At 37.9% G+C, this 9,588-nt stretch overlaps 1 protein-coding gene across 4 annotated transcripts in view; it reads right to left on the bottom strand.

Moving 5' to 3' along the window:
• Nucleotides 1-1,867: 1,867 nt before the first annotated feature.
• Nucleotides 1,868-9,588, bottom strand: part of dpysl5a (dihydropyrimidinase like 5a) — a 38,209-nt gene continuing 30,488 nt past the window's right edge. For all 4 annotated transcript variants that reach the window (XM_062043155.1, XM_062043153.1, XM_062043152.1 and 1 more), the window contains one exon: nt 1,868-9,588. This exon is cut by the window's right edge and continues 1,376 nt beyond it. The gene's annotated coding sequence lies outside the window, so the exon portion shown is untranslated.

The following is a 9,588-nucleotide window of genomic DNA, read 5'->3' as shown; positions in this document are numbered from 1 at the left end:
ACCAAGTGATATGACTCTAAGCCGGCGTACGGCTATGGAATTATCTAAAAAAAAGTGTAAAATTAGCTACATTGTGTGTAAACGTTAGCATGCTAATGCCAGCATTTTGACATTAATATGCTAGCATTTTAGCTATTTTCTTACTTTTAACCTAACAATCATAGATGCTGTTACTTAACACCATCTTAAAAGTATTAGTATTAGCATAGCATGCTAGCTTGCCAAGATTGAAAAAAATGATATTTCTACTAATTGACCTACATTTTAAGAGCTATTTACCTATTTTGAGTCATTGACTTTACCCGGCACCCACAATGCATTGCGAAATCCCCGAGCCCTATTTGCGAGGTGTGTGAAAAGTGACATCCAGGCGTCTGTTTCAGTCATTTATTTGCACTCAAAACGTGACAAAAACCCTGCGAGAAGGAAATAAACAAGATACAAAGTGACAACAATGTTCAGCACCAGTGTTTGTTTGTTTGTTTTATACAAAGAATCAACTCTGAGAAGTGTAAACAACAAAGGAGTTGTATGGTATTGTAGTACACGGTGTGTATACTCAACAAAGGTAACTCAAACACAAATACACAGTAGCGGAACACAAATACACAGTATTAGGAAACCTTGGTCGTAAATAATCAGTGCGTTTGCGGTAGTTATAGGATTAGGTGTTGCGATACCGATATTGATCCGATATCAGCAGGAGTCGTCACATGCTTTTATTTAGTTGCGTTGGAAAAGTTACCAAGGTATGAAAAAACACTAACATATTTATTATGAACCGCCTGGAACGGGCTTATGCTGTCTTTAAGTTGACGCGGGGTGGTCATTGTTTTTGGTGACAACCTACCTTTGAATGATGCGGACACGTTTGTTACTGAACACGTTCTAATACGCCTTGGGGACTTTGTATGTTTTAACATGCAACTTATTTGATACTTGTTTATATTGACAAGTGTTATTTGTGATTTTTACATATGTCTAGCTTGTGTGCTAGTGTGTGCTCGGCTGTTGCGTAGCTGCTATAATAATAAGGTCAGAGTCAGCGGATTTGTCGTGTGGTCTTATTTTTTTTCCATTTTAGTGATATTTGTCCAGATTTACAGCTCCTTTAAGCCAGCGTGAGACGTTAGTGGACGTGAACAATGGCGGAGCGCTAACTTATAAACAGCATGCTAATGTTTCATGTTACATTTTAGCTAAATTCGTACTTTTTTAACCCAATAATCATGGGTTCTTTAACTTGGCACCAGATTTAATGTACGCCAGTCTTTTACCAGTTACACTAGCACACTGAGGTTATATTTTAGCATTGTAGCTAATTTAGCACATAAAAAGTATGCCAGTCTTTTACCTGTTAGCATACCTATGTTAGCATGCTAACACTATCCATCCATTTATTTTCTACCGCAAGCACACTAAAGTTATATTTTAGCATTTTAGTTCATTTAGTACATAGTAAACAATAATCAGGGATTTTGTTACTTGGTGCCATTTTAGAAGTATGCGACCCCGAAAGGGACAAGCGGTAGAAAATGGGTGGATAGGATGCTAGTGGGTTTTTTAACTTGGCACCAAATTTAAAGTATGCCAGTCTTTTACCTGTTAGCATGCCTATGTTAGCATGCTAACACTCGCACACTAAAGTTATATTCGAGCATTTTAGCTAATTTAGTACATAGTAAACAATAATCATGGATTTTGTAACTTGGTGCCATTTTAGAAGTATGCTAGCTGTTTCCCTGTTAACATGCTAAGGTTAGCATGCTAACATTTTAGTGAATTTCATACTTTTTAACTCAATAATCATGGGTTCTTTAACTTGGCACCAAATTTAAAGTATGCCAGTCTTTTACCTGTTAGCATGCTAACACTAGCACACTAAAGTTATATTTTAGCATTTTAGTTCATTTAGTACATAGTAAACAATAATCAGGGATTTTGTTACTTGGTGCCATTTTAGAAGTATGCGACCCCGAAAGGGACAAGCTGTAGAAAATGGGTGGATGGATGCTAGTGGGTTTTTTAACTTGGCACCAAATTTAAAGTATGCCAGTCTTTTACCTGTTAGCATGCCTATGTTAGCATGCTAACACTCGCACACTAAAGTTATATTTGAGCATTTTAGCTAATTTAGTACATAGTAAACAATAATCATGGATTTTGTTACTTGGTGCCATTTTAGAAGTATGCTAGCTTTTTCCCTGTTAACATGCTAAGGTTAGCATGCTAACATTTTAATGAATTTCGTACATTTTAACTCAATAATCATGGGTTCTTTAACTTGGCACCAAATTTAAAGTATGCCAGTCTTTTACCTGTTAGCATGCTAACACTAGCACACTAAAGTTATATTTTAGCATTTTAGTTCATTTAGTACATAGTAAACAATAATCAGGGATTTTGTTACTTGGTGCCATTTTAGAAGTATGCGACCCCGAAAGGGACAAGCGGTAGAAAATGGGTGGATGGATGCTAGTGGGTTTTTTAACTTGGCACCAAATTTAAAGTATGCCAGTCTTTTACCTGTTAGCATGCCTATGTTAGCATGCTAACACTCGCACACTAAAGTTATATTTGAGCATTTTAGCTAATTTAGTACATAGTAAACAATAATCATGGATTTTGTTACTTGGTGCCATTTTAGAAGTATGCTAGCTGTTTCCCTGTTAACATGCTAAGGTTAGCATGCTAACATTTTAGTGAATTTCGTACTTTTTAACTCAATAATCATGGGTTCTTTAACTTGGCACCAAATTTAAAGTATGCCAGTCTTTTACCTGTTAGCATGCTAACACTAGCACACTAAAGTTATATTTTAGCATTTTAGTTCAAGTAGTACATAGTAAACAATAATCAGGGATTTTGTTACTTGGTGCCATTTTAGAAGTATGCGACCCCGAAAGGGACAAGCGGTAGAAAATGGGTGGATGGATGCTAGTGGGTTTTTTAACTTGGCACCAAATTTAAAGTATGCCAGTCTTTTACCTGTTAGCATGCCTATGTTAGCATGCTAACACTCGCACACTAAAGTTATATTTGAGCATTTTAGCTAATTTAGTACATAGTAAACAATAATCATGGATTTTGTTACTTGGTGCCATTTTAAAAGTATGCTAGCTTTTTCCCTGTTAACATGCTAAGGTTAGCATGCTAACATTTTAGTGAATTTCGTACTTTTTAACTCAATAATCATGGGTTCTTTAACTTGGCACCAAATTTAAAGTATGCCAGTCTTTTACCTGTTAGCATGCTAACACTAGCACACTAAGGTTATATCTACGAGGGGCTATACGGCGTCAAATGGGTGCTACAAATTGTGCGTTCAAATATTGTATTTATTTCTTTTTTTCACGTTTAATATGTTTTTTTTGCTATTTTAATTTCGACAGTGCCACATAAGATATGTTTTTCACCATCTACGGTCCGTAATATCATCAAAAGGTTCAGAGAATCTGGAGAAAGGCCGAAAACCAACATTGAATGCCCGTGACCTTTCGATCCCTCAGGCGGTACTGCATCAAAAAGCGACCTCAGTGTGTAAAGGATATCACCACATGGTCTCGGGAACACTTCATAAAACCACTGTCAGTATCTACAGTTGGTCGCTACATCTGTAAGTGCAAGTTAACATGCAAAGCCAAATACATTTATCAACAACACCCGGAAACGTTGCCGGCTTCGCTGGGCCCGAGCTCATCTAAGATGGACTGATGCAAAGTGGAAAAGTGTGCTGTGGTCTGACGAGTCCACATTTTAAATAGTTTTTGGAAACTGTGGACGTCTTGTCCTCCGGACCAAAGAGGAAAAGAACCATCCGGACTGTTCTAGGCGCAAAGTGTAAAAGCCAGCATGTGTGATGGTATGGGGGTGTATTAGTGCCCAAGGCATGGGTAACTTACACATCTGTGAAGGCACCATTAATGCTGAAAGGTACATACAGCTTTTGGAGCAACGTCTTTTTCAAGGACGCCCCTGCTTATTTCAGCAAAACGATGCCACGCCACATTATTTCAGTGTGAACATTAAGTATCTTGTCTTTGCAGTCTATTCAATTGAATATAAGCTAAAAAGGATTTGCAAATCATTGTATTCTCTTTTAATTTACCATTTTTACGGCTTTTAGTCTGTGAAAGGTGCTATGTAAAGAAATGTGACTTACCTACTAGCTCCTAATAGCCTATAGCCTTGCATGTTTACCTTTTGTAAACGACTCCACTAAAATACAAGAAATTGCTTTTCTTGCGCTGATATCGGCTCGATATCAATATCGTATCGGGACGCTCAGTGCCACATGAAGACGGGCTTTTTTGAAGTGGATCATGGCGGTATGACGGATTCAGAAGCGATGCATCGAACAGACGGTACAAAACCACGTGTTTCGGGTGATAAAAAGGCAGTTCAGGTGAGACTTTTTTTTATTTTCATTTTATTTTTTGCATCGGCAAAGGGTGCAGACAATTAGTGCTTTTCTATTCCTGCGGTCCGCACTTTGCACGCCACGTTCTCGCTTTCCACATTCGGTGCGGGTGCAACAAGTCGAATAACAAAAAAAGCTTAATGTGGTGGACGACGGGCGGGGGAGGGGGCCATTTGCGGCATACTTTTTCAAAAATGTGATGTTTTGAAGCTTAAATCGAACAAACTTGTCATTTTTTGGACTTCCTTTTTCAATTTGTAACCTCAACAATAATAGGAAAACAAACCGTGTCGTTTTACTCATTTTATACCACCCACAGCTCGTTATCAAATGACTGTAGTGTTGTAATCAATTCTAACCTTAAACGTAACTATAGAAACACCACCAAAGGCTTCCTTATTGTCGTTAAGAACATGTGTGAACTGTTGAGCACGATATATACATAAATAAAGGACAATGTGAGATTATCATCACACCTCAACATCTCGAACATGTAAACTCCGCCTCTTTGCTAGGTCAGCGTTGCAAATGAAAATACGTTCTTAATTGTCGTACCCTGGTTAAATTGTTAAATAAATATATAAATACATGTCAACGAGGAAGTCAATGTTCACGTACTACATTACCCAGAAGGCTTTGCGTCGCAGACAGGAAGAGGAAGTAGGCGTGAACTATGCAAGCGTTGATGTGTTGTTCCTGCTTCGTCTACAAAAGAAATAGGTTTTGATTGGACAGGTGACGTAGACAAATTTGATTGGTGGAAAGGCCCGGGATAATTTGCAGGGACGGCTTGAATTTGCACAAATCGGCAAATTTTTGGACCCGTGTGAAGTTGGTCTTCCTTATTGCAAATATTAAAAAAAACACTGCTATTTCTTTGTGTTACATTTGTGCTGCAAAATGTTTTTGGTCTTATGTTGTTATTAACATGTTATTATTCATAACCAGCCCCCCCTGTCATAATTTGTGCTAACTATTATACTTTTATTGTTATTGGGAAATCTGGGAATTTTAGGACTTTGTCAAGGGAAAGTTTACGATTCCCCAATAGGCTGAACAGTTTGAAGTTGGAATTTTTCAAATCGGTCGAGAAATGTTGAAGTAGTAACATGTTGAATTGAGGAATGGTATCACGGAATTTCTGGAAAATTGGGAATTTTTCCAGTTCTAAATCTACTTCGTTTTTTGTCCTGATTAAGAGGAATGTTTTGACGGTGGAATGGTTGAAGTGGGTTGAAAAATGTGGAAGGTATAGTCGCCAGAAAAAAGGGTGGAAATAGGGCTTTGGAAAACCAGGAATCCTGGAAAATCCTGGAATTTTTTTGAACTTGGAAAAAAGGTAGTTCACATTTCTAGGATGGTGGAATATGTTGAAGGTGGAATAGTTTGAATCGGTTGAAAAATGTGGAAAAGGGTGAAAGTTTGAAAAATGGCCAATTCATTTTGAATGGGAAAAAGTCCAGGAAAACCTGGAATTCTGGGAAATCTGGGAATTTTTCCAGTTCAAAATATACTTCGTTTTTTTGTCCTGATTAAGAGGAATGTTTTGACAGTGTAACGGTTGAAGTGGGTTGACAAATGTGGGAGGAGTAGTCGCCAGAAAAAAGGGTGGAAATAAGGCTTTGGAAAACCGGGAATTCTGGAAAACACTGGAATTTTTTTGAACTTGGAAAAAGGGAAGTTTGAATTTCCAGGATGGTGGAATGGTTTGAATCGGTTGAAAAACGTGGAAAAGGGTGAAAGTTAGAAAAATGGCCAATTCATTTTGAATGGGAAAAATGTCCAGGAAAACCTGGAATTCTGGGAAATCTGGGAATTTTTCCAGTTCAAAATCAACTTCGTTTTTTGTCCTGATTAAGATGAATGTTTTGACGGTGGAACGGTTGAAGTGGGTTGAAAAATGTGGAAGGAGTAGTCGCCAGAAAAAAGGGTGGAAATAAGGCTTTGGAAAACCGGGAATTCTGGAAAACCCTGGAATTTTTTTGAACTTGGAAAAAGGGAAGTTTGAATTTCCGGGATGGTGGAATGTTTTGAAGGTGGAATGGTTTGAATCGGTTGAAAAATGTGGAAAAGAGTGAAAGGTAGAAAAATGGCCAATTCATTTTGAATGGGAAAAATGTCCAGGAAAACCTGGAATTCTGGGAAATCTGGGAATTTTTTTAATTTGTCAAGGGAAAAGTTTGCGATTCCCGAATAGGCTGAACAGTTTGAAGTTGGAACGCTTTGAATCGGGTGGAAATAGGGCTTTGGAAAACCAGGAATCCTGGAAAATCCTGGAATTTTTTTGAACTTGGAAAAAAAAGGTTGTTTACATTTCAAGGATGGTGGAATATGTTGAAGGTGGAATGGTTTGAATTGGTTGAAAAATGTGGAAAAGGGTGAAAGTTTGAAAAATGGCCAATTCATTTTGAATGGGGAAAATGTCCTGGAATTCTGGGAACTTTTGGAAGTTGTCAAGGGAAAGCTCGCGATTCCTGAATTGGCTGAACAGTTTGAAGTTGGAATTTTTCAAATCGGTCGAGAAATGTTGAAGTAGTAACATGTTGAATTGAGGAATGGTATTACGGAATTTCTGGAAAATTGGGAATTTTTCCAGTTCTAAATCTACTTCGTTTTTTGTCCTGATTAAGAGGAATGTTTTGACGGTGGAATGGTTGAAGTGGGTTGAAAAATGTGGAAGGAATAGTCGCCAGAAAAAAGGGTGGAAATAGGGCTTTGGAAAACCAGGAATCCTGGAAAATCCTGGAATTTTTTTGAACTTGGAAAAAAGGTTGTTTACATTTCAAGGATGGTGGAACATGTTGAAGGTGGAATGGTCTGAATCGGTTGAAAAATGTGGAAAAGGGTGACATTTTGAAAAATGGCCAATTCATTTTGAATGGGAAAAATGTCCTGGAATTCTGGGAACTTTTGGAAGTTGTCAAGGGAAAGCTCGCGATTCCTGAATTGGCTGAACAGTTTGAAGTTGGAATTTTTCAAATCGGTCGAGAAATGTTGAAGTAGTAACATGTTGAATTGAGGAATGGTATTACGGAATTTCTGGAAAATTGGGAATTTTTCCAGTTCTAAATCTACTTCGTTTTTTGTCCTGATTAAGAGGAATGTTTTGACGGTGGAATGGTTGAAGTGGGTTGAAAAATGTGGAAGGAATAGTCGCCAGAAAAAAGGGTGGAAATAGGGCTTTGGAAAACCAGGAATCCTGGAAAATCCTGGAATTTTTTTCAACTTGGAAAAAAGGTTGTTTACATTTCAAGGATGGTGGAATATGTTGAAGGTGGAATGGTCTGAATCGGTTGAAAAATGTGGAAAAGGGTGAAATTTTGAAAAATGGCCAATTCATTTTGAATGGGAAAAATGTCCAGGAAAACCTGGAATTCTGGGAAATCTGGGAATTTTTCCAGTTCAAAATCAACTTCGTTTTTTGTCCTGATTAAGAGGAATGTTTTGACGGTGGAATGGTTGAAGTGGGTTGAAAAATGTGGAAGGAGTAGTCGCCAGAAAAAAGGGTGGAAATAGGGCTTTGGAAAACCAGGAATCCTGGAAAATCCTGGAATTTTTTTGAACTTGGAAAACAGGTTGTTTACATTTCAAGGATGGTGGAATATGTTGAAGGTGGAATGGTCTGAATCGGTTGAAAAATGTGGAAAAGGGTGAAATTTTGGAAAAATGGCCAATTCATTTTGAATGGGAAAAATTTCCAGGAAAACCTGGAATTCTGGGAAATCTGGGAATTTTTCCAGTTCAAAATATACTTCGTTTTTTGTCCTGATTAAGAGGAATGTTTTGACGGTGGGACGGTTGAAGTGGGTTGAAGAATGTGGAAGGAGTAGTCGCCAGAAAAAAGGGTGGAAATAAGGCTTTGGAAAACCGGGAATTCTGGAAAACCCTGGAATTTTGTTTACACTTCAAGGATGGTGGAATATGTTGAAGGTGGAATGGTCTGAATCGGTTGAAAAATGTGGAAATGGGTGACATTTTGAAAAATGGCCAATTCATTTTGAATGGGAAAAATGTCCAGGAAAACCCGGACTTCTGGGAAATCTGGGAATTTTTCCAGTTCAAAATCAACTTCGTTTTTTGTCCTGATTAAGAGGAATGTTTTGACGGTGGAACGGTTGAAGTGGGTTGAAAAATGTGGAAGGAGTAGTCGCCAGAAAAAAGGGTGGAAATAAGGCTTTGGAAAACCGGGAATCCTGGAAAACCCTGGAATTTTTTTGAACTTGGAAAAAGGGAAGTTTGAATTTCCAGGATGGTGGAATGTTTTGAAGGTGGAATGGTTTGAATCGGTTGAAAAATGTGGAAAAGGGTGACATTTTGAAAAATGGCCAATTCATTTTGAATGGGAAAAATGTCCAGGAAAACCTGGAATTCTGGGAAATCTGGGAATTTTTTTAATTTGTCAAGGGAAAAGTTTGCGATTCCCGAATAGGCTGAACAGTTTGAAGTTGGAACGCTTTGAATCGGGTGGAAATAGGGCTTTAAAAAAACAGGAATCCTGGAAAATCCTGGAATTTTTTTTAACTTGAAAAAAAGGTTGTTTACATTTCAAGGATGGTGGAATATGTTGAAGGTGGAATGGTCTGAATCGGTTGAAAAATGTGGAAAAGGGTGAAATTTTGAAAAATGGCCAATTCATTTTGAATGGGAAAAATGTCCAGGAAAACCTGGAATTCTGGGAAATCTGGGAATTTTTCCAGCTCAAAATCAACTTCGTTTTTTGTCCTGATTAAGAGGAATGTTTTGACGGTGGAACGGTTGAAGTGGGTTGAAAAATGTGGGAGGAGTAGTCGCCAGAAAAAAGGGTGGAAATAAGGCTTTGGAAAACCGGGAATTCTGGAAAACCCTGGAATTTTTTTGAACTTGGAAAAAGGGAAGTTAGAATTTCCAGGATGGTGGAATGTTTTGAAGGTGGAATGGTTTGAATCGGTTGAAAAATGTGGAAAAGGGTGAAAGGTAGAAAAATGGCCAATTCATTTTGAATGGGAAAAATGTCCAGGAAAACCCGGAATTCTGGGAAATCTGGGAATTTTTTTAATTTGTCAAGGGAAAAGTTTGCGATTCCCGAATAGGCTGAACAGTTTGAAGTTGGAACGCTTTGAATCGGGTGGAAATAGGGCTTTGGAAAACCAGGAATCCTGGAATTTTTTTGAACTTGGAAAAAAGGTTGT

This window comes from Entelurus aequoreus, linkage group LG03, assembly GCF_033978785.1.
Source record: "Entelurus aequoreus isolate RoL-2023_Sb linkage group LG03, RoL_Eaeq_v1.1, whole genome shotgun sequence".
Taxonomy (NCBI): Eukaryota; Metazoa; Chordata; class Actinopteri; order Syngnathiformes; family Syngnathidae; genus Entelurus; species Entelurus aequoreus.
This window is presented reverse-complemented; position numbering and strand designations above follow the sequence as displayed.